Source organism: Aquarana catesbeiana, linkage group LG13 (assembly GCF_042186555.1).
Source record: "Aquarana catesbeiana isolate 2022-GZ linkage group LG13, ASM4218655v1, whole genome shotgun sequence".
Lineage (NCBI taxonomy): Eukaryota > Metazoa > Chordata > Amphibia > Anura > Ranidae > Aquarana > Aquarana catesbeiana.
The window spans coordinates 145,183,916-145,210,002 of record NC_133336.1 but is presented as its reverse complement, the minus strand read 5'-3'; positions in this window follow the sequence as shown (position 1 = coordinate 145,210,002).

Sequence of the window (26,087 nt, the reverse complement as noted above, 5' to 3'; positions counted from 1 at the left end):
TTGTAATAACAAGGGCACTGCTGAATTTTGCACCAGAGACCTTGAATTTCTTTATCAGCCTATGTTTACTCCAATTGCATTGGGAACTGGGTGATTTTTTTTTTCTCTCCTATTTGTGTATGTATCTTCACATACAGAATCTCCCATGTTTGTCTCCATCATGGCCGCCATCCTGGTCTCCGCATGTTGTGATCGCAGAGACAGGATGTGATGCAGCCACGCATGTCTGACGTGATCGTGCACGCTTGCCTGACGCCATTAGCATCACTTTCCCCACGCATATGCAGTACTTGGGACCACAGGAAATTTCAGCCAGCGCCATTTCTTCACAACCGTGGGGCGCAGATGCTCCATCCGTTGTGGAGCATTCAGTGTTTAATTTAGTCTTAGGACTAAAATGGCATTTTAGTTTTAGTCCTATTTTAGTCTTCTGCAATTGTTTTAGTCGTATTTAGTCGACTAAATCTCCAGTACATTTTAGTCGACTAAAATGTCCTACGTTTTAGTCGACAAAAATCTCCTGTACATTTCAGTAATTGCAATTTAGTTTTAGTCATAATCTTTTGACTAAAATGGCTTTTAGTTTTAGTCATATTTTAGTTATCTCAATTGTTTTAGTTTTAGTTGTATTTTAGTCGACTAAAATAGTATTCATTTAGTCGACTAAAATGTTTTAGTAATTTTAGTTGACTAAATTTAACACTGGGAGCCTTGCCACGCCCTGTAGGATCACCAGCAGCATACTAACACTCTGCAATAGATTATAGCCAGTACATGCACTCATGCATTGGGCTTACTTCTCTAATGCAAGATTGGAAAAAGTTTCTTACACGTCCTTTTTGGATTTAGGTAATTACTGGGCCAACCCTTTAGTGAACATCATGTTTTCCATGGAATAGATACTAATTATATTCTGAGGGACTTTTCATCATTTTTTTTTTTTTTCTTTTTTTTTCCCCTCTCTACAGTGCAATTTTCATGTCTCCTGGGGCATTACAAAGCTGGGCTTCTTTGGTGGGTCCCTGCAGCTCATGAAGAGTACATGATATGATATATGGTTCTCTTGTCTTTTCAAGGAGTGCTTTTGCTAGAAAATTCAAATATTGTAAGTATGTAAGTATATATGGTTATGCATGTACATATATGTATGTGTACATATGCATGTTCATATACAGTCATATACAATATATATTGTGTTTTTTAATTTTAAATAGTTTTTTTCAGAAGCGGTATTATTCCCTGAATACGATTTTGCATATTTTGAAACGCGATGGATATCCCCATCTACTCCTTTTCATCGTAAATTCACAGATGCAGATGAAGAAATGGCAAGTAGCTGGGGACTACCACTCTATGATTATATTCTGCTGATATATGATATATTACCTGTTGTCATGTTTTCTTACTTCCAATTGGGAATTTTTATCTAATTATCTTTGTTTTTATAAAATGTATATATTACAATGTTTTTATAAAATGTATATATTACAATGTATTATCTCTTCTTCAATGGCCTATAAAATCCCACATTTTGAGGTTCATTCTTATATTCTTCTTGTTCGTCTTTCTCCGCCACCACTGACCCGCTGAAGATCCAAAAATGACCCTCCTCCGATGCTGCGGCCCGCCACGGCCACCGCATGCCGTCACCCGGAGACCCCGCCCCTTGTGACATCACGGACCCATCATGCCCCTGGCGGTGAATTCACAAGGGGCAGGGGTATCTGAATTATGTCATCCGCCCCATTGCGTCATCGGAGGAGGTTCATTTTTGGAATCTTCAGGGGGTTGGAGGCAGATGAGGAAGAGGAGGACCAGTGGATGAAGCGGGCGAAGAAGAAGCCGGAGGAAGTACAAGCCGAAGGAAGAAGACCAGAGGAAAGCACAGGGAAGCGGAAGCTGGGGGAAGAAGAAGAAGAAATTTTTAATAAAGGACTTATCAAAAACTGGCTATTGCCTTTTGCCACATGACACTAGTTTTTTGGTGAATGAGTAGGGGTACAGTGTACCCGATACCCATTCACATGGGGGGGTGGGATCTGAGTGCCCCTTTGTTAAAGGGGGCTTCCAGATTCCGATAAGCCCCCTGCCCGCAGACCCTGACAACCAATGGTTAGGGTTATCGAGAAGAGGCTCTTGGCCCCATAAACATGGGGACAAGGTGCTTTGGGGCTCTTGTCCCCATGTTGACAAGGACAAGAGCCTCTTCCCAATAACCCCAAAGCACCTGGGACCCCAAAGCTCTCTCCCCATGTTGAGGGCATGTGGCCTGGTACGGTTCACGGGGGGTGCTCGCTCGTCCCCCCCACCTATTCTACAGTTCAGGAGGGGGGGCATGCTCGCTCATCCCCTCTCTTTATTGACCTCCAGGCTGCATGCTCGGATAAGGGTCTGGTATGGATTGGGGGGGGGGGTGCCACACCATTTTTTTTTTTTTTTTTTTTTTTTCCAATTTTGGCGTGGAGTTCCCCTTAAAATCCATACCAGCCCCGAAGTGCCTGGTATGGACTTGAGGGGGGGACTGCATGGCATTTTTTTACCTTGATTTTTCACTTTATCTATATTGCAAGGAACCGTCAATACATTACAGCTGCAACCAAGTTTTAAATTACGTTTTTTCCTTTAGAAATGTCATTTGATGCGGCACTGTTCTACACATAACACAGATGCTCCACTTTACAGGCAGACATTTTTATTTCACTTTAAGCATTATTAAAATCACTGCTCCTGAAAAAAACTGTAGTTTTTTAAAAACTTTTTTTTGCATTGATGCATGTCTCCCAGGGCAGTACCCAGGTTCCCATACACTTTTTTTATGGCAAATAAATTGCATATAAGCATGTTCGCCGGCAATAACACGATTTTCCATTTGCATATCCGCCCAGTTGAAGTCTTAATTGACTTAGATGGGCACTAATTTTATGTGCAGTGGGATCGCATTTTGGTGCTATAGTAAATGACTTCCACTTTGACATTCATGACGATAACTCACAAGCTACAGTATCTCAAAAAAGTGAGTACACCCCTCACATGTCCAAATTGAGCCCAAAGTGTCTATTTTGTGTGGCCGCCATTATTTTCCAGCACTGCCTTTACCCCACTTGGGCATGGAGTTCACCAGAGCTTCACAGGTTGCCACTGGTGTCCTCTCCCACTCCTCCATGACTACATCACGGAGCTGGCAGATGTTAGTGACCTTGCGCTCCTCCACCTTTCGTTTGAGGATGCCCCACAGATGCTCAATAAGGTTTGGGTCTGGAGACCTGATTGGCCAGTCCATCACCTTTACCCTCAGCTTCTTTATCAAGACAGTGGTTGTCTTGGAGGTGTGTTTGGGGTCGTTATGTTGGAATACTGCCCTGCGGCCCAGTCTCTGAAGGGAGGGGATCATGCTCTGCTTCAGTATGTCACAGTACATGTTGGCATTCATGGTTCCCTCAATGAACTGTAGCTCCTCAGTGCCGGCAGCACTCATGCAGCCCCAGACCATGACACTCCCACCACCTTAGACACAAATGGCTGTGTGTTGAGTTATTTTGAAAGGACAGAACTTTTACACTGTTATACAAGCTGTACACTCTACTTTACATTGAAGCAAAGTGTTATTTATTCAGTGTTGTCACCTGAAAAGATATAATTAAAAAAAATTACAAAAATGAGAGGGGTGTACTCACTTTTGTGAGATACTGTACATAATGCTTTTTTATTATATATAATTCATTTTCTTACCCTCCTTTTTATTGCTATCGCAAAGAGCTAACAAGCCCCTTGCATAATAACACTGGGCAGATGATAAGTCCTCTTTATGGAGATACAGCTACTCTAGCACAGATCATGATTAGCTGCATCTCTGGCTATGTGAGCTGAGGAATGTCATTCCTAATCCTGGAAGTGACATAATTCCACAATGCTTCTGGGGTCATTGGTCACGGGGGGATTGGGGAACAAATGTTTCCTGATCACCTCCTGCTTTACCTGTACAAGGAGTTTCCCAGCTTCCCTCTGTGGAGTCCGGTAACCACCGCTGACTGGGTGGATCTAGAGCTGCCGAGACCACTTTTTTTCTGAAAGCTCTTCGCTGGCTCTTAATCGGCATCAAGCTCGTGGCTGCGGCACCCATTGAGGAGTAAACATAGCCATTCCAGAGACAGAAAATACATTATTCCTAGGATTACCACGTGAGAACATGGATTTCACTTTGTGATATTGTCTTGCAAAAATTAACATTTTTGAATGCAATCCTTTGTTGACCAATATTTAAAGTGGAGTTCCACCCAAAAGTGGAACTTCCACTCATCTGATTCCTCCCCCCTCTGATGCCACAATTGCACCTTTCAGGGGGGAGGGTGGTGCAGATACCTGTCTACTACAGGTATTTGCACCCACTTCCTGGAATAGACTCCCGCGGGAGTCACGCCCCTTCCCGCACCCCCCACTGTCTCCTGGGAAACACACAGGTCCCAGGAGATAGCAGGGACCACTTAGGACGCGCAGCGTGACTCACGCATGCGCAGTAGGAAACCGGGAAGTGAAGCCGCAACGCTTCACTTCCTGATTCCCTCACAGAGAATGGCAGCAGCAGCAGCCGAGAGCCGAGCAATTGATCGGCTTCGGCTGCCGATATCGCTGGACTCCAGGACAGGTAAGTGTCCATTTATTAAAAGTCAGCAGCTAATAATTTTTTTTTTGAGGTGGACTCCCTCTTTTTAATTTGATACCTTGCAATGATTTGTCATAATCCTAAAGTTAGTTACAAATAAAAATAAAGATTTTACTTTGTTTTCTTTGAATTTTGCACTTTTTAAAATAGGATTCTAAAAAAAAAATGAGCAAACAAAACAACAAAAAAAGTTTAAAAATGAATCATTAACAAAATACAAATGAAAGGGCAGGGACATAGTTTAAGGGAGAAAGGCAAGAAGTTAATTATGGCTGTTTAGGATAGACTAAGGGTTAATAAGGGGTTAAATGGACACTTTATTAAAAACAAAACTTTTTTTTTTTTTTTGGTCAGGTTGTTTTAACTGGCAGCATTTGCAGATCACAGTTCATCCTTTTGATCTTTTAGATAAATGAAACTTTTTGCTTAAAGTACTTGTAAAGGCTAAATGACAGAAACACAGGTTTATACTTGCCTGCTCTGTGCACTGGTTTCTCTTTGTGCTGCCATAGGAAGACGCTTTCTGGTGTGGCACAGTTGCAAGCTCAGTTCAGAGCCACGTCGTCTGTATCCTATAGACGCAGACAGCAAGGCTCAGCCCCACCCCCACTTCTCACAGGCTGAGATTGACAACAACAGCTGGAGCCAATGCCTCCTTCTGCTGTCTCTGAGCCAATGAGGAACTATCAAGATTTCTATTATGTCCACTGTAACTTCCTCTCTGTAGTTTTCTGAATTGCTTGTCTCAGCTGAGCCTTGTGAGATCATACCCAGATCCTGCCATATATAAGATGCAGGGCCGGCCTGTAATGTTCAAGCACATAATCCTGCATGGGTGCTCACCTAGGCACAAAATCCTGCATGGGTGCTCACCTTATCACGTTGCGATGTTAGCTGCTGGGTGTTGTACAGCAAGATTTCTCAACTCCAGTCCTCGTGTACCCTCAATAGTTAATTTTTTCAGGATTTCCCTCAGATGAAATGGCTGCGTTAATTACCAAGGCAATGAAACTGATCAAATCAGCTGTGCAAAATAATGGAAAGCCTGAAAACATGACTTGAGGACTGGAGTTGAAAAACATTTTTATACAGGTCTAGGACTGTGGTCTGTCAACAGAAGTGCCCTATCCCTAAAGACCTCTTTAGGGGTGTGCCCAGTGGCAAAATTATCAGGGTCGTGACTGAGCCCTGTAGTTCCGCCACTTCAAGGGGACCCGCCCACCTGTCTGTCCGTGTGAGGGGCCCACCTGTCCATTTATTGTTGTGCTACTGAGGCCCGCCTGTCCCGCTGCGAGGTGGGCTTTCGCCCGCTGAGGGGAGAGAAGGCAGAGCTGAGACTCTGGACTGCCCATCTATCCAGAGAGAATGTAGAGAGGCGGGGGCAGACACTGAAAAAGTAAGTCAGCTGACACCGAATGAGTGAAAGGGGGAGGAGCTCTCCCCTCTGCGACTGCAAGGAGTCCCCATGAGGCAAAGGCATCCCTGGAGGCATGACGGAATTCTGAGGGGGAATCGATTGACCTAAGTAAGTGACAGATTGCATATGCAATCGATCCCAACCTTCACCACCTCTGCCTCTTGCTGATCCCACCACCACAGATCTCATTCCTACCCCCTTATCGCCTCTACAACAGAGGTGATGGGGGGGATAGGGATGAGATCGGTGGTGGGGGGATGGGATCAGTAAGAGGTGGTGGTGGGAGAGGCCACTCCCCTCAACACCACCGCTGTGACCCCCCCCACTTAAGCCATCCACTACCAACCCCTCTTAACACCACTACTCCCTCCTTAACACCACCACTGCTATCCCCCTCAACACCACTGCTGCCACTGATCCCACCCCTCCTTAACACCACCGCCGCTACTGATCCCACCCCCCTCAACCATCACTGCTGCTACTGATCCCATCCCTCCTCCCCACCAAAATAAAATGAAAGTATCAAAATCATGCTTTTTCGGAGGGGAGGCCTTCCTGATTTCTTGCACTGGGGCCCTGAAGTTTTCAGTTACATTTCTGGGTGCGCCCATTGAGAAGACTGAAATTGGGATGGGGCTTGTCCCTAGCATCCTGCGCCAATTGATGAAGAGGCAGAGGGATGTTGTAGGCTTCGTGCCCTTTGGTCCCGAATGTGCTGGTGCCTTGGTTCCCTGGTGGCTTGTAATAGAGTGCATGTTACAACACTTTTTTAAATTTGTGTTGCAGCCACAATTGGAGCTTGATTTTATATATATATATAAAATACTTTTTACTGAAAAAAAATTTTTTTCATCTTATACAACAATACCAAAATGAATTTTTCCCCTCTCCCACTTTTCCCTCCCCCACCTCTCCCACTTTTACCTCGCCCGCTCCCTCCCGAAGTCCTCCCAATCCCCCTACTCTTTTACACCTCACACTTGTTACCATCTTTCATTCATCCCACCCCCCCTCCAAACACACCTCCATCTAGCTGGGATTACTCCACCTCTAACCATAATTTCCACAATCGCTCATATTTCTTGTTTCCTCTCTTATTATATGTAAATTTTTCCTTGCATTTCGTATCCTTCATCACTTTAATCCATTCCTCTACCATCGGGGGGAGCTTTTGCTTGCCAATTCTGTGCAATCAGCTTCCTTGCTTGAAACAGATATCTAGTTATTGCAATCTGTATTTCCTGATAAACCATTCCTTTCTATAAGCCCCAAGACACAAGTTGTAGCCTCTATGTCTAGAGATGTCCCAAATACAGAATTTATTTTATTGACTGTTTCCCTCCAATATCTATATAATTTGGGGCATCTCCAGACCATAAGCACTAAGTCTCCCTTTATATCCCCACACCTTGGACATTTCGCATCTAGTCTTCTTCCAAACACAAACAATTTCAGAGATGTATAGTATGATCTTATGTACCAAAAATAGGTGAACTACAATCTGTGGGGGAGATAATGAGACCATAGGCCCCAATGCCAATATTCAACTCCATTGCTCCTCAGTTATTTGTACAATATCCTCTTCCCATTTTCCCCTATTAGGGAGTCCTACACCCCCCCCCCCCCCCAGTTCTGCCTTACTTATACATCCATACATGTCAGTAATCAGCCCCTTAGAGGACCTAGCATTGACTGCCTTTCTGAGAGTGAGGGCATTTCACTCTACTCTAATGTCCCCCCCCCAAACTGTGTGTCTAGGACATGTCTGACATACAGGTACCTGTAAAAAGACCGGTTTGGGATGATGTATTCCTCCCTTATCTCCTGGAATTATTTCAATTTAGCTGATCTATACAATTGTGCCAAGCAGTGAATATCACTTCATTGCCATTCCTCAATTTTCCCCATCACCTTAAGTTCCTTTAAGTTTTTATTATTCCATAAGGGGGAGAATTCAGAAAACCCATTGTAGCCCAACAGGGCCTTAACTGTTTCCCAGCTATTGTACTGTAGGACACCTGGAGCAAAAAAATAATCCACCTAAGCTGCCACCACTACTGTATCATGACTAGTATCTACCAATGCCAATCCCCCTCCTACCCTCCCCCCACCGGCAGATTTCTTCCTCTCATATGCTGCATTTGTTCTGCCAAGAAATATTTCTCGGGCTTGGTGACGCTAGTCCTCCTTCCTCTCACGGTAGCTGCAATGTTCGCAAACGGATTCTGGCCGAACCATTTTTCCAAATCGGCTCTCAAAAAATGCTATGCATTTTTTTTAATCCAGTGCTTTGGAACCCAAACTGGAGAATTATGCAACAAGTACAAAATTTGTGGCATCCGAACCATTTTGACTAAATTACGACCAGCTACCGAGAGAGGAAGCCGGCTCCAAACCTGACATTTCTGTTTTAATTTTGTCAAGTGGAACTATATTACTAGCTATATACTGTCTTGGGTCCCTTGTTATATTAATACCTAAGTACTTCATTTGATTTACTACCCTTACTTGAGGTATCTGTTGCGGCAGGGGCTCTGTAAGAGGATCTATTGGCAAAAGTACGGATTTTTTCTAACTAATTACCAACCCGGTAAGTTGCCCAAAATCTCTAACTATGTTCATTGCTGCTCCCAGGGAGGTCTGCGTATCCCCCAAAAACAGCAACACGTCATCCGCGTTTAAGGCGACCATCTCTTCTCCCATTGCCCTCCTAAATCCCTGTACATCCAGGGAAGATCTTAAAGCAATGGCCAGTGTCTCTATTGCGAGGACGAAGAGCAGGGTCGATGGTGGGCACCCCTGTTTCGTCCCCCTCGCCAACTGGAACCATTCGGAGCACTCTCCATTTATTCTCACTTTGGCCCTAGGTGCCTCATATAATATTCTAATCCATTTAACAAAATTGGGGCCAAATTAAAATTCTGCTTGTACTTGCCAGAGGTAGTGCCATTCAAGGCTGTCAAAGGCCTTACCTGAGTCCAGTGACAAGACAGCCCTTGTCCCCTCCTTTTCCATTGGTACCTGGATGTTTAAATATGCCAGCCTTATATTTGCACTTGCGGCTCTATCGGTATAAATCCACTTTGATCCGGGTGTATAAGTTTTGAAATTATTCTATTTAACCTTGCCGCTAGCACCTTTGCTAAAATATTTATGTCTGAACATAAGGGATGTTGGCCTATAAGATGCTACTTCAAGTTGATTTTTCCCCTCCTTTGGCAATATAATAATTGTTACTTCTGTCATGGATGGGGGTAATTTACCCTCCCTGGCCGCCCAATTGAGTACTTCCAGAAGTTTTGGGAGCAATATGCCTGGTCCCGGGGATTTCTGGTTTGCCATAGCTGCTGTTGCACTTTGTAGCTTTTCTATTGTTATTGGGGCCTCCAGTACCTCTCTATCCTCCTCTTTTTTTTGAGAGTGACTGAATCCTCAACCCTTTAAAAAAATCCCACATCTCGCCTACATTTTACGTGTTATGTACTGTACAGGTTTTCATAATAGTTTTTAAATGCGTTCACCATTTCCGAGACAGAACTGGTAATTCTACCTCCCTCAACCAAAATGGCCGGTGTAATAGATGAAGGTGCATTTGCATTAACTATTAGGGCCAGAATTCGTCCCACTCACTCTCCCTCCCCAAAAAACTTTTATTTTTGAAATAGCCTCTTCTTTTATGCTTTCATCAAGACCTGTTTCTTATATTATTCCTGTTTCTCCAACCACTCCCTATACCTTTCTAGAATAGGGTCCTCCATATACCGAGCTTCCGCTACTCTCACTCTCTCCACTGCAATGATCTCTTTTGCCTTTGTTTCTTGATATATGAAATTTGCTGTACCAGCCCACCCCGAAGAAACGCCTTTAGAGGGTATCCCAGATCACTCAAAGTGGGGGCTGACTATGAATTTACTTTTACAAACTCCTCCAGGCTGGCTGCTATTTTTCCTGAATCCTCCATCGGTTCCAGCCAAAAGGGGTTTATTTTCCAATCACTCCTACTATAACTACTCCCCATTTTTATTGAAAAAAAACACAGGCGATTGGTCAGAAAGACCCCTCGGTTCATAATTTACCTCCTCCATCATATTCAAGGCCTCTTCATTACATAACACAAGGTCAATTCTGGATAGTGTGGAGTGTGTCTTGGAGTAACAGGAGTACTGTCTTGCCACTGGATTCCACCTCCTCTAGACATCCACCAGCCCTGTCTCCCCACAAAATTGGAGGAGCAAGCTGCTAGCTATACTGCCAGATGAGACTCCAAATGAAAACTTATCCAGATTTTTATCCCATGGTCATATTAAAATCTCCTGCCACTATAACAGGTACTTATGGTTTGTCCATGATAAACTTCATTAATTCATTCAAAATTTCCATACCAACTGTAAACGTTGGGCAATACGCACACCCTATCCTCTATTGAGCAGAAAAGAAAAACATATCGTCCATTCTCATCTATCTTACTCTGCCTACAGGAGAAAAACACCCCTGAATCTACCAAAATACCAACCCCCCCTCGAGTAGGAGGTGTGAATGGAGTGGTATTGTACCTGGTAGTTCCTGTGCTTCAAGGTACAAATTGTATCTTTCTCTCTGCAGGCAGAGTATTTTGACCTTGCTTGCATCGGCCATAGAAAAAATTGCTAGTCTTTTAGACGGATCCCTCACCCCCCCCCCCCCCCGAACATTCCAAGAACATATCTTTAGCATTTTAGCCTTTGCTTCAGGAATTTTTCTCTCCTTTCTCTAGTAACTATCATTTTCCTCTCCTATTCTGCTTCCCCTTTACAAATAATCCTAACCTTATTCCTCCTATTTACTAACCTAAAGTGAATTTCCCTATTTCTTGTGTTCATATGCAATATCAAAGAATCATAATTTTGTGCATCTTCCCCTTCCTGCGTAGCATCCAAATGTGTATAACTTCCTTTCACCCCTTCACCTCCTTCATGCTCTCATTCATCCATACACACAATCCAATCTCTCCCCCCTCCAATCCCACTCTTCCTCTCCCTGCCCCTCTTTGGGCCCATACCGAGGGCTTCTAAAGTGACCATGTTTTCTTCCCAAGGTAATATGTGCAAATTATTTTGTGATCCATTTCTCTTTTGTAATACTCCCCTAAACTAGGTGAGAAATCCAATTGCAATGAAAACAATTCATTCTCTATAAATTCTTTATTTTTACACATGAAATCAGTATTATATCACAGGAGTTCTCTTATCTAATATATCACATCAATTATATTTCTTATCTTCATATTGTTAATAAACAATGTTACTGTTTCACATATTAATTGTCTTATCTTGGAAAATAATTCAGCAATCCCCAAATATAAACCATACCAGAATAACACAGCTTTCTCCATTTTCTTTCCAAGAAAGAGTCTTGGCTCTACCTCTAAGAGTAGATAAATACACAGAAAGGAAAAGAAAGTAAAAAAAAAAAAAAATCTCTCCCATCTGCCACCCACTCCCCCCCCGCGTGGTCCAAAATCCACCCCTCTCAGTTATCTGGCATAAACCCCACTACCAGTAGCTCCTCTATAATTGGTCACCTATGAAGGTCCGTTCCCTATATTGTAAATAGGGAGTTAAGATCTTTTGGTATTTCTCATTTTGCTCTTTTAGTTTCATAGTCAAAACTTCTATTTGTTGGATTTCTGTTATCCTTGCCATCCAGTGAGACCTGGTTGGTGGGAAACTATTTTTCCACAGCGCTGGAATACACGCTTCATCTTCAGCCCCCGGAATCTCCCCAAGAGACACACCTGTGATCGTTTTCACCGTTTCCTTGACCATCTTCCAAAACTCCTTCAACCTTGGGCACTCCCAAAAAATATGTATCAGGGTGCCCTCATATTCCTGACACCTCCAGCATACATTTGATACTTGAGGGTATATCCAAAGTAATGCTACCGGGGTTCTATACCATCCTTTTGAGGATTTTATAACCCCCCTCTTGATACCTATTTGCCAGAGAGGCCTTATGAGCAAATAGTAGGATCCTATCCTTTTGAGCCTGTGAGAACAAAATCCCCAGGTCTCTTTCCCATAATTGTAGGAAATGCAATTCCTGTGGGGCCTCCAATTCAATCAAGACATAAAAATGAGAATGAATGCCTCAAAGGTTCCCCTTTCAGACATAGTTGTTCAAACACAGAGGGCTCACGTATTTTGATGATATTTCTAAATTGAGATCGAATGTGTTAGGTGCAACTTTTAAACAAGTTGCTTAAGTTTATATTGCTTTGCCAAATTATTGCTTCTATAAGAATAATGACACGGAGTCAGGTATGTCTGTATCACAGTTCTGAGCATCCCCCAAAAGGACTGCTCCCTTTACTTCTTTTATAGGCAGTTACAAAAGCAGTAATCTTATCGGCATTACCAAATGAGGTTAAGGTACAAAGAGTTTCTCATCAGCGAACATGTAATGATTATTCAGCAGTTCCAAATTCCATCTAGATACAGATTGATAGAACAATTGATACGTACACAGGTAAGAAAGGAGCACAAACAATTTAAATAGAACAATTGATACGTACACATCAAAAAAAAAACAGAAACAATTAAAGTGGAACTCTAAGTCATTATTTCAACCCTATCAATTTCCCCCTTTGACATCATCCTCTCCTTCCCCCTGGGTCCTCATGAATAAGTTCTAGTCAGTTTTTCCCCAGAGTCCTTTCCCTGACCGCGAGTTGTCAGAGGGGTAGAACCCATCCCCCTAGGTATTACCAACATCTTAAAATTCAAGAAGAGGAGTTTTATAGGAGTAGGGTGATGTCAATACACATTTATCAGTATACCCTGTCTATTCTCCTAATTTTCCTATTTATTTTCCTGTATACACATATATTCGTGATTGTAAGTGATATTAATATTAGAATAATAATTACCATTGGACTTAACAACCAGTGAAAGGTATTGGTTGCTGTAGAAGACATTCCACTAAATATATCCCACCAATGTGGTGCAGTATCCTGTTGTATCTGTGAGGAAAGATGTACTAGTCTACCTTTGTCAATAATAATTTGTTACTTTAGGATCATCTATAGCCCATTCGAAAGTTGTTGTTTCCTCTACTTCAAGTACATTAATACCAGGAGTCCATGCATATATTTGTAAAACAACAATCTTCAACAAAAAATCTGTAAGTAGATATTTCATCATGTTGTTTTCTCGGGTTGTTTCTTGCAATGTGATGCGTGTATCCAGGTAGGTTTTCCTTCCAGCTTTACTGAGGTGGCTGTGGTCAAGAGTACTTGGTAAGGACCTTCAAACCTGGGTTCCAATGTCTTTCTGGTGTGTTTCTTCACATATACATAATCCCCTGGTAGCAGAGTATGTGTACCTGTTATTGAATTAGGGTCTGGAAGAGAAGAATACACACTTTTGTGGATCTTAGTTAGACGTTGTTGTAATTGTATCACATATGCAGTCAAACTATCACATTGCAATTGCATACTCTGTGGAAAGTATAAACCCAATCTAGGTGCATTCCCAAAAAGTATCTCATATGGGGATAATCCTGTCTTTCCTGTTGGAGTGTACCTTATAGAGAACAAAGCCAAAGGCAGGCATTCTGGCCAAGGCTTGTTTAACTCTTGCATGGCTTTTTGTATTTTTAACTTTATTGTCCCATTTACTCTCTCCACTGATCCTGAACTCTGTGGGTGGTAAGGGGTGTGAAAACTTTGTTGAACCCCTAACATGGTCATCACATTCTGCATGATTTCTCCTGTAAAGTGTGTCCCCCTATCTGATTCTATGGTTTCAGGAAGACCAAACCTAGGTATTAACTCAGTGATCAGTTTCTTAGCTGTGGCTTTAGCTGTAGCCGATTTTACTGGATAACTTTCGGGCCAACCTGAGAATAAATCGATACACACGAGGACAAATTCAAAAGGGCCGCTCTTAGGCATTTGTATGTAATCAATTTGCAGTCTCTGGAAGGGGTATTGGGCCCGGACCTGGTGTTTTCGTGGGGTTTTTACTCTCTGTCCTGGGTTATTCAGGAGACAGATTTGGCAGGCTGCACAGTAGTTTCTTGCAGTGCTACTGAATCCAGGGGCGAGCCATCCTTGGTTCACAATCCTATACATGGAATTGGAACTGACGTGTGTGGGTAGGTGAACTGCCGCTGCCATTTCTGGGTACAGAGAGGCAGGTAGGCATATTTTGCCCTCTTCCCTCCATACATTGTCAAGGTCTGGTGCTGCTCCCATTCTGACCCACTTATCTTTCTCGCTCTCCCCTGCTTGTTCCTGTAATTTACTCAGCTGCTGCCATGTTGGTTCTGGGATACTCACCTCTACCGCTGCTAAGGTCTCAGGGCTTCCTTCCCCTAGAGCTGCCTGTTTTGCAGTCAAATCTGCAAATGCATTTCCTTTTGCCTCAATTGTTTTTGCGCTTGTGTGTGCCGCTATCTTCATAATGGCTACTCGTTTAACCTTTTGAAGATTGTTCAGGACTCTCTTAATCCCTTCTCCATGTTTTACAGGTGTACCTGCTGCTGTCAGATAACCTCTAGCCCTCCATATGTGGCCATAATCGTGCGCTACACCATAAGCGTAGGCAGAGTCAGTGTAAATATTTCCTTCTCGTTCTTTTAAGTATTCTAGGGCTTGTTCTAAAGCTTTTAATTCTGCTTCCTGTGCTGACATGTGGGCTGGTAAGGGCTGTGCTTCAATTTCCTGCGTATCAGTCACTACAGCATACCCTGTGTGATATTTATCCTTGTCATCAGCAAACCTACTACCATCTATATACAAGGTGTGCTCAGCATTTAAAATTGGTGTATCTGTAACATGTGGGAATCCCATTGTCTCCTGTTCCATGAGCTGAAAACAATCGTGCTGATCTACTTCTTTAAACAAAAGAGTGTCAGTGTCCTCATTTCTTTTCTCACTAGTACTATTAGTACTATCATTCCCCCTTGCCAAATCTGGTGACTGAAGAGGCAAAAAGGTGGCCAAATTTAAGGTTGTACAGCGCTGAAAAGTAACATTTGGAGGTAAGAGTAAAGTACACTGTAATCTTAATTGCCTAGCCATTGAAATGTGTTTGGGCTGTACCTGAGACAAGATTGCATGTATGTCATGTGTGGTATGCACTACGACTGGATTGTCTAGAACAATCTCTGATGACTTATCTATGATAATTGACACTGCAGCTACCGCCCGTACACAAGACGGTGAACCTCTAGATACTGGATCTAATGCTGCTGAAAAGTAAGCGACTGGTCTTTGTTTTACATGTGCCTGTGTCAGAACACCTGTGGCGTGTCCAGTGATCTCAGCAATGTACAGATTAAATATCTTGGTGTAATCTGGTATACCAATAGCCGGGGCAGAAATCAACAACTTTTTCAAAGTGATAAACGACTCATAAGCTACTTCTGTAAGCACATACGGTACAATTTTCAAACAATCGTATAATGGCTGCATCAAAGCGCTAGCATGTGGTATCCACTGTCTACAATATGACACGATACCTAAAAACATACGCAATTGTTTGAAATTCCGTGGGGGTAACATTCCCTTTATCACTTGAACCCTCTCCTCAGTGAGATGTCTCGTACCCTGTGATATACAATGTCCCAAAAAGATAACTTTTTCCTGACACACTTGTAACTTTTTCTTATTAACCTTGCAACCTTTTTCTGCCAAAAATCGCAACAAATTAAGGGTGGTGGCCAAACAAGTTTCTTTGTCAGGGCAGCATAACAATAAATCATCCACATATTGTAACAATACACAGGAATCTGGTGGTACCCATTCTCCCAACACCGTTTGCAATGCTTGCGAATACAAGGTAGGTGAATGCGCCATACCCTGAGGTAGGCGTGTCCAGGTTAGTTGCCGATTTTTTATTGAAAATGCGAACCAAAGTTGGCATTCTTCAGCAAGCGGGACGGAAAAGAAAGCATTCGCTAAATCTATAACCGTAAAGTACATACTGGTTGATGGTATTTGTGACAGTAATGTATGTGGATTGGGTACTAAAGGTGTAATCGGGGCTAGTATTTTGTTGACCGCTCTAAGGTCTTGGACCATTCTATATTTAACCGGACTACCGGCTACTGATTTCTTTTTAACCGGGTACAAGGGAGTGTTTGCCGGTGATTTTACCTCTTTTAGAACTCCACTTTTTAAGAAGGATTGGACCTGCATTTCTATGGCCGTCTCTTGGGGTGCACTAAGTGGATACTGCTTTTGTTGGGGAAGCACTGCTCCTGGAATCAGCTGTAGGGTAACCGGAGGTATGGGCAAAAGTCCAACATCAGCTGGATGTTTTTCCCATAGTTCTCCTGGAAGGGACGACAAAATCTGATCTAAGTCTGAAGGAGGTGTGCCGGACAATTCCGATTCCTCCTCTAGGTATTGTATCAGGTTACACATCTCCATGTGTTCTTGATTATCCCCTATAGCTAAGGTGACAGTGCCATCTGGGTGATAGGTAATGTTAGCTCCTATTTTCTGCAAAATGTCAGCTCCTAACAAATTAGTGGGGGCTCCTCTGGATACCAGAAAGCGTGAAAGGAACATGTGGTTTCCTACTTTAACTTTCAGAGGTTTTGTAAGCGGGGCGTCGGCTAAAATGCCATCATATCCAGTTATTAGTAAAGTGTCAGGTGATTTTTGGCCAGGGAGTAGTTCAGAGTCAGAAAGTAACGAGCGTGAAGCTCCTGTATCGACTAAACAAGAGATTTTCTTATTACCAACCGTTATATTTGTCTTAAGCATTGTTGTTTTGGATTTTTCTAAAACCGGGGTGAGTCATGCTCGTGGACCATCTCCCTGCTGCCTGATATGACTATTTTTGTTGTCCCTGGGCTGGTTCCTTCTCTGATTAACTGGAGAATCAACACCTTCCTCTCCTTCATCCCTTATTCTTTTCTTACAGTTGCGTCTGATGTGACCAATCTTGTTACAGTAGTGACAGGTAAGGGGTTTGCGAAAGGAACCTCTACCTTGCTCTTGGGGACCCCCGAGTGCGTTGATAGCATGAGATTTCCTCCCTTTGGTTTCTGCTAAGTCCGCCTCTATGCCTTGCGCTTTTTGTAACAACGTCCCTCTATCTCTAGTTGCCCTCCACTCTGGTGTGCAGGCTTTCAGTCTCTCACTTATCTGTGGAATTAATCCCTCCATAAATTGTCTATTGAAGGCTCGGATTGTGACTGGCAGGGCCAAGTCCAATCCCTCATCTGCCATCATACTTTCCATAGATAAGTAAAATTCCGATACAGTCTGTCCTGGCATTTGCTTCATGGGTGATATGGACCCCCTCTCCTGTTGTTTTGCCTGACAAAAAGCTTCTAATCTAGCAATAAAAGGGGCCCTTGAGTCTATATGTCTGACATGTCCTGTCTCTAAATTGCCATCCCCATCAACTTGTCCTGCAGGTCTGTGTGGACCTATTTCTGTCATAAACTGGTTAAACAGGGTCAGAGTCATTTTGTGTCTGCATAGATCCTCCCCATCCTGCCAGGTCGCTTCATGTGTATTCATTAACTGTGTCACAAATCTACAAAAAGCAGCTGGCTTTGCTACCGGGTCTGGGGCGCTCTGTATTAATGCCATAAGGGTGTCTGCCGACCATGGTGCACAAGTCCTTATTTGCATTCTACGAGTGACAGTAGGCGGGGCATTTGGATGGGCTGCTTGTCCAAATTCTGGATTGTTTACCTGAACAATGCGTGTATCAGTGCGTACGGGAGCTACAGTTTCTGGATGAGGTTTTTGTGCCCCACAATGCACACATTCTACTGCCCATTCTGGGTTTTGTGCTCCACAATCCTGACAAACCCATCCTCTCCCCTCAAGTACCGGATATATCTTGTGTGGTTTGCGTTCTACGTCAGTGTATGGGGGTGGGATGGCTGAGCTGGGAGCCTCGACATTTTTTGTTCTTCTATCTTTCATATCCCAACCATCACAATCTGGATTATACTTCCACCCCTCTTCTTTCGCTCTATTTGAGACCTTAATTAAGCATTGAACCTGACGCATCCATTGCTTCTCTAACACCTCTCCTTGTCTGTCCCTTTTTATTTCACTCCATACATCCGGGTCTAAGCCCGCTGCTCCTTTCACCTTAAATTTACGAAGGACATCCTTTAAGTCCTGTGCTTCGGTTTTCCCATAAATGTTCTTAATTATCTGTGGCACCGTATAGTGCGCCACAATTCCCTGACGGGGTTTTGTGTTCCTCTGGCCCATTCTAACAGTCCTGCCTAGGTAGCGTGTGGGACACTTAGTGTACAATATAATGCGGCTACAACATATACAAGAATGAATAATTACTTTATATGCTAGCCCAATAGCAAACCAGCTAAGTTACACTAGTTCCTCGTTGCCTTCCTCCTAGGGTGCTAGAATTCTAGAAACCTCTCCGGAATGAGATTTCTGAAACCGAATTACTTTATATGCTAGCCCAAAAATAAATAATTACTTTATATGCTAGCCCAATAACAAACCAGAATGCGGCTACAACATATACAAAAATGCGGCTACAACATATACAAGCATTCCTTTAAGTGGCCAGGTATCCGACTAGATCTCGGGACTTTGTTGAGACCTTATTCCCTCCCCGTATCTGGGAATCCCTCTCATACACTCTTATCCCTGCTTTATGGAGCAGACAGGGCTTATACTCTCAACCCGTCTATGGTTTATGAGTTAGATGTGAGGTTAAGCATAAGCGTCAGACCCCCAAGCTCACAAGCCCTCAGGTTCCCAATCGTGTGAGGTAAGGCGCATTCCGTTGCTTAGTTCGGCAATCCCCTTCTAACTCATACCATCCTTGACAAGGCTCATTCACTTTCTCAACAAGACAGACAAGACAGACAAGACAGACAAAACAAACAAATAATTCCAGCAATATAAACTAAAATATGCAGTAATTCTAGACTCACCACTACAGAGGCTGGTGTTTTAAAACCAGGAGAACCGTAACTGACAGAACGGATAGGCACAAATCAGGGGAGCACAGAATATAAGAAAAATAAAGCTTTTTCTTACCTGCGCAGGTTTTTTTTGATCTGTGGTTCCCGGAATGCCTGTCTTTTTGTTCCGTCAGCCGCGTTCGTCCACCTCTTGTAGTATCATCGGTGAGTCCCTGTTTCGGGCGCCAAAATGTTAGGTGCAACTTTTAAACAAGTTGCTTAAGTTTATATTGCTTTGCCAAATTATTGCTTCTATAAGAATAATGACACGGAGTCAGGTATGTCTGTATCACAGTTCTGAGCATCCCCCAAAAGGACTGCTCCCTTTACTTCTTTTATAGGCAGTTACAAAAGCAGTAATCTTATCGGCATTACCAAATGAGGTTAAGGTACAAAGAGTTTCTCATCAGCGAACATGTAATGATTATTCAGCAGTTCCAAATTCCATCTAGATACAGATTGATACGTACACAGGTAAGAAAGGAGCACAAACAATTTAAATAGAACAATTGATACGTACACAGGTAAGAAAAAACAGAAACAATTAAAGTGGAACTCTAAGTCATTATTTCAACCCTATCAAATGTATGCACTGAACTGTATCTGATGAAAAGAATCTAGATCTTTGGAGAAAGTATAAGCCTACTACATCCCCGTCGTAATAGGGTGTTGAAACAGGGGTCTGTCAGTCCTGGCTGAAAATTCGGGGTACCCAAGACTGGAAACAGATCTGGCGAAATGGTTGTGGCTTTGAAAATTTTTTTAAAAATTCATAGGGTGGTGCCCACCATTGGGTGACTCTCTTTAGGGACCCTGAAATATCCATCTCTGAAAGCCATGCCAGGCCCCCCAGGGGTAGGGCAGTCGTTGCTTGTTCCATGTGGATCCATGGTTTCCTTAAGGGCATACACCACTCCACATCCGGAACTCCTGGCCCACCTCTCTTCTTGGGGAGCGATAAAATAGTTCTACGTAATCTTACTGGCTTTCCGGCCAAAATAAATCTCAAAAACTCTGATCTAAGATCTCTCAGGAAGCCTGTGGGAATTTTAATGAGTAGTGTCTGAAGTAAGTACAGAAGTCTTGGCATAACATTCATTTTTATGATATTGATCCTACTGAACCATGTGAAGACCTCCCTGTTCCACCTTTTGAAAGTCCAATTTAAACGGCCGCGCCATTGGAGCAAAATTTAGTTTGAATACCCTGTTCAGTTTATTCGGTATCTTTGTGCCTAGGTAACATATGTGGGAATCTGTCTATTTAAATGCATACTGAGAGGCTATCTGGTGCTGGAGGGCTGTACCCAGTTCCCCCATTGCTTCCGATTTATCGTAATTTACCTTGAAATTTGATAGCGCACCATATGTGCGCAGCTCATGCATCAAGGATGGAAGCGATATTAATGGAGAGGTAATGAAAAATATCAAATCATCCGCGGCAAGTTTGTTTTCCCCTCCTTTTAGTTGGAATCCCTCTAATATCCCTGTTGGCATGGATAGTTATTAGAAGAGGTTCCAGCGAAAGGATAAAGATGATGGGCGATAACGGGTAGCCCTGACGTGTCCCATTTCCTATGGGGAAAGAATCTGACATTATATCATTAATCTTAACTCGAGCCGTCGGAGCTGAGTATAGGTTTGCAAGCCAACTTTGCATCCCTGCCCCCAGTCCTATATGTTGCAGCATGGCTTTCAAGAAGGTCCAGTCATTTCACCCCCTTCATGCTTTCTCTCATTCATCCATACAAACAATCCAATCTCTCCCTGCCCCTCTTTGGGCCTATACCAAGGGCTTCTAAAGTGACCGTGTTTTCTTGCCAAGGTAATATGTGCAAATTCTTTTGTGATCCATTTCTCTTGTGTAATACTCCCCCAAACTAGAAGAGAAAGCCAAGAGCAATGAAAACAATTCATTCTCCACAAAAAATACACTCTTGTTGATCCCTTTAACCCTTTACAGCACCCCCTCCCAAATATGACTTGTGTATAAATGTCCTAAAGAAGAATAAAATTGACAAAAGGAGATCCCCACCCCCCCAAAAAAAGTCTCTTTCCATTACTCTCTCTTCTCTCCTTCCAGTTACATAGATCTGTTGACTCTCCATTCTTGTCATATTTCCTCCCCCTTCTGTAGTCTCTCTTCGTTGGTATCCAACCACAGTGTCACTTCTGCAGGTGTGTTGAAAAACGTAGTTTCCCCCAGGGCTTTTATTCGCAATTGTGCGGGATATGGCATTGCATAGCTGATTTTTAGCTGTTGCAACCTGCGTTTACTTTCTATAAACCTGGCCCTTTGTTTCTGTAGCTCCGGGGAAAAGTCTGGGTTTATAGAGATCCTAGCGCCATTAGACAATGTTTTTCATCTCTCTTGCTTTTTGAAGAATAGTAACTTTGTCCTTGTAATATAAGAGCTTAATAAGAAGGGGCCTTAGCTGGCCTCCCAGTGGAAGTGCCCTAAAAGGCACTCTGTGTGCTCGCTCAATTGCAAAGAAATTTGACAGATTCTTTGACAAAAATTCCTTTAAGCCAGTCCTAGGGTAAGATACCTTCACTTCGCTCAGGGAGACCCAGAGGACTTACATTTGTCCTGCGCAATCCATTTTCCATGTCATCCATACACACACACATAATAAATAAATAAAAATTATAATTTTCAGTTGTTCTCTCATTAATTTTATTTTTTGTTTCATCGGGTTCACGTCGTCTTCTATCAAGCTGGATCTTCCCTCTAAAGCGGATGTCCGCTCACATACCTCTTGCACATCATGCCTTAATCGTGACAAATCTTCTTTTATGCATTTTAAGTTGGTCAGGCATTTCAGAGAATGAGGACTTCGTTTGTTAATTGCGTGAAGGATATCTTTCAAGGATGGCTCTTCCTCCACCCCTGGGGTTTTCTCCAATATTTCTCCCTCTATCATTTTACTTGCTGCATGCTCTCTCTCCTGGGCTGCTGATGCTGCTGCTCCTGGCCCCTGGCTCTTCCTCCCCACAGAGGGGCCGGACTGGGAGCGAGATTGTTGTGCCCCCCACCCACCCTTTGTGGGTGTACCACTCCAGCTTAGCAGCAGCCTGGTTCCCTTTGTCTTTTGACATGCGCTGTGTTTGTGCACCAGCGCCATCCTGCGTGGCCGTCTCCTCTGCTCCCTGCCTCCTGGTCATAGAGGAAGATGCACCCGGCATACTCGGGCACCTATCACATCTCTATCCCAGGTGTACGTTGTCTCCTCTCTCTCTGAGGAGCACGCTGCTGGAACACACCATGGGAGAGCGCGCTGCCGGTACGCGCCACGGAAGTGAGGCTCACTCCACCTACTGGCCAGCCATTCCACCTCTCAGCGCCTCCTCCTCTCCCACACACACCGCATTACCAGGTATCCAGCGTGGGAGTGGGTGTGAGGTCCGGGCTGCTGTTGCCTCTCACCTCAGCATCTGGTCATGCCCTCCTCACTGGGGTTAGTTAACTCCACTGTTAACCCTTGTGGTGGCCTCCTTTTGCAGAATCTGTTGCAGACGCCTGCACAGCTTTAACCTCCCCAGCCCTGCTGCACATCAGCCATTTTCTTTCTCTTTGTGTACTCCCTCCAGTTGGCAACCTGGCTCCCACAGACAGCACAGCGATGCTGGCATGCTTCCTAGGTTCCAGCAGCCTACAGTGCCTTGCACAGCAGGCTTCACCCTTCCCTCTTCACAGCAGTTAAGGTTATGAGTACATATAGACCATAGACACAGAGACAAGGGAACCTAGCCAGCTCAAACTCTATTGGTTTAGGAGGGTTATAGTCTTTCTCCGAAGGGCCCTAATCTTCCTTATTTTGACCACTGTCCCAGCCTGAATCTCTGTTTTCTGGAAACTCTGCTGCTTCCTCAGAAGCACAGCCCTCCTCCTACCTATTTATAGAGGAGCTTTATGAGCAGAATCTCAGTCCAATTCAAAGCTGTAGACCCTTTCAGTGTCTCCTGAGGTAATCTTTTACCCTTTACTTTACCCTCCCAGCAGGGCCGGACTGGCCTACCGGGATAGCGGGAAATATCCCGGTAGGCTGCCTGCTCCGAGGCCGCTGTCAGCTAGGAGCTCTGTAACTTTTTTTTTTTTTTTTTAAGAACAGCTGAGAGAGAAGCGGCTGTGCTGTGATCAGGAGGCGGGGCTGGCTGAGGAAATATGTAGCAGGGAGGGGGGGAGGAGCGAGGAACCATCGTGCAGCAGGCAGTGTAACCCCCCTCCCTCTCCAGCCCGCCACATTTAAATGTGCCCAGGTGCTGGATCAGGGATGAATGGGGCCGTCGGGAGGGAGATACACACAGTACCTGAAGCTGAGGAGATAGAGGAAGGTATGACCACAGCCAAACGAATCCTGCAGCACACAAGAGCTCTGGCTGAATGGAAACAAGATTGTCTTGAGCAATGTCATATGTAATGCTGGCCGGTGTCATCCAGAAATCTCTGCCTTCGGGCAGTGTGCAGGTTACTATCAGCCTCCCCTCCCTCCTGTCTGGCTCTGTACTCTTTTGTTTTAGCTTCCTAACCTGCACACTGATAAGATCTCTGGGAGACGCTGCAGCCAGCCGCATTCTGTGTCCAGTGACAGGTCACACATGGTTATCTGTTAACCATTTCAGCTCAGCTATTTAGCCAGAGCTCTGTGTGTTCTGCACAGTTTGATGTTTTTTTTGGATGATTTACTGCTGATTCAGGCTAGAAGCTTCACAGACTCATTAACTGTTTAAAGTTCTCCACTAATCCTGACCAGTTCATTGTAAGACAATTTGAATTTTGGAAATTGGATGTGTTGCTGTCTTCTGGCACTTAGTTGTACTTTAAAAGGAGGATTACTAACTTGATCTTGAAGAGCTGGTTTAAGTAGAGTGGCGCAGCCCTACTATATGCTTTTACATTGAGTTCAGCCATACATGCATTCCCTGCCCATCTCCTGTACTATGTCTGCAGTCTCTAACCATCCCCTGTATCATGTCTGCAGTAAGGATGAGCTCCGGCGTGTTCGAACAGCCCACGTGCAGAGCCCGCCAGAAAGTCGGCACTGCGCTAATCACAGTGTGCGGCTGCAGAGATCGGGAAATGTCTCACTGCCTGTGATTAGCACAGCGCAATGCCGACTTCCTGGCGGGCTCTGCACATGGGCTGTGCAAACACGCCGGAGCTCATCCTTAGTTTGCAGTCTCTGACCATCTCCTCTAATGTGTCTGCAATCCCAGACCATCTCCTGTATCATGTCTGCAGTCTCTGACCATCTCCTGTATCATGTCTGCAGTCTCTGACCATCTCCTGTATCATGTCTGCAGTCTCTGACCATCTCCTGTACCATGTCTGCAGTCTCTGACCATCTCCTGTACCATGTCTGCAGTCTCTGACCATCTCCTGTACCATGTCTGCAGTCTCTGACCATCTCCTGTACCATGTCTGCAGTCTCTGACCACAGTGTGCGGCTGCAGAGATCGGGAAATGTCTCACTGCCTGTGATTAGCACAGCGCAATGCCGACTTCCTGGCGGGCTCTGCACATGGGCTGTGCAAACACGCCGGAGCTCATCCTTAGTTTGCAGTCTCTGACCATCTCCTCTAATGTGTCTGCAATCCCAGACCATCTCCTGTATCATGTCTGCAGTCTCTGACCATCTCCTGTATCATGTCTGCAGTCTCTGACCATCTCCTGTATCATGTCTGCAGTCTCTGACCATCTCCTGTACCATGTCTGCAGTCTCTGACCATCTCCTGTACCATGTCTGCAGTCTCTGACCATCTCCTGTACCATGTCTGCAGTCTCTGACCATCTCCTGTACCATGTCTGCAGTCTCTGACCATCTCCTGTACCATGTCTGCAGTCTCTGACCATCTCTTGTACCATGTCTGCAGTCTCTGACCATCTCTTGTACCATGTCTGCAGTCTCTGACCATCTCCGTACCATGTCTGCAGTCTCTGACCATCTCCTGTACCATGTCTGCAGTCTCTGACCATCTCCTGTACCATGTCTGCAGTCTCTGACCATCTCCTGTACCATGTCTGCAGTCTCTGACCATCTCCTGTACCATGTCTGCAGTCTCTGACCATCTCCTGTACCATGTCTGCAGTCTCTGACCATCTCCTGTACCATGTCTGCAGTCTCTGACCATCTCCTGTACCATGTCTGCAGTCTCTGACCATCTCTTGTACCATGTCTGCAGTCTCTGACCATCCCCTGTATCATGTCTGCAGTCTCTGACCATCCCCTGTATCATGTCTGCAGTCTCTGACCTTCTCTTGTATCATGTCTGCAGTCTCTGACCATCCCCTGTATCATGTCTGCAGTAAGGATGAGCTCCGGTGTGTTCGCACAGCCCATGTGCAGAGCCCGCCAGGAAGGCGGCGCTGCGCTAATCACAGTGCGCAGCTGCAGAGATCGGGAAATGTCTCACTGCCTGTGATTAGCACAGCACAGTGCCAACTTCCTGGCCGGCTCTGCCCATGGGCTTTGCAAACACGCCGGAGCTCATCCTTAGTCTGCAGTCTCTGACCATCTCCTCTAATGTGTCTGCAATCCCAGACCATCTTCTGTATCATGTCTGCAGTCTCTGACCATCTCCTGAATCATGTCTGCAGTCTCTGACCATCTCCTGTATCATGTCTGCAGTCTCTGACCATCTCCTGTACTATGTCTGCAGTCTCTGACCATCTCCTGTACCATGTCTGCAGTCTCTGACCATCTCCTGTACCATGTCTGCAGTCTCTGACCATCTCCTGTACCATGTCTGCAGTCTCTGACCATCTCCTGTACCATGTCTGCAGTCTCTGACCATCTCCTGTACCATGTCTGCAGTCTCTGACCATCTCCTGTACCATGTCTGCAGTCTCTGACCATCTCCTGTACCATGTCTGCAGTCTCTGACCATCTCTTGCATCATGTCTGCAGTCTCTGACCATCTCTTGCATCATGTCTGCAGTCTCTGACCATCTCCTGTACCATGTCTGCAGTCTCTGACCATCTCTTGCATCATGTCTGCAGTCTCTGACCATCTCTTGCATCATGTCTGCAGTCTCTGACCATCTCCTGTACCATGT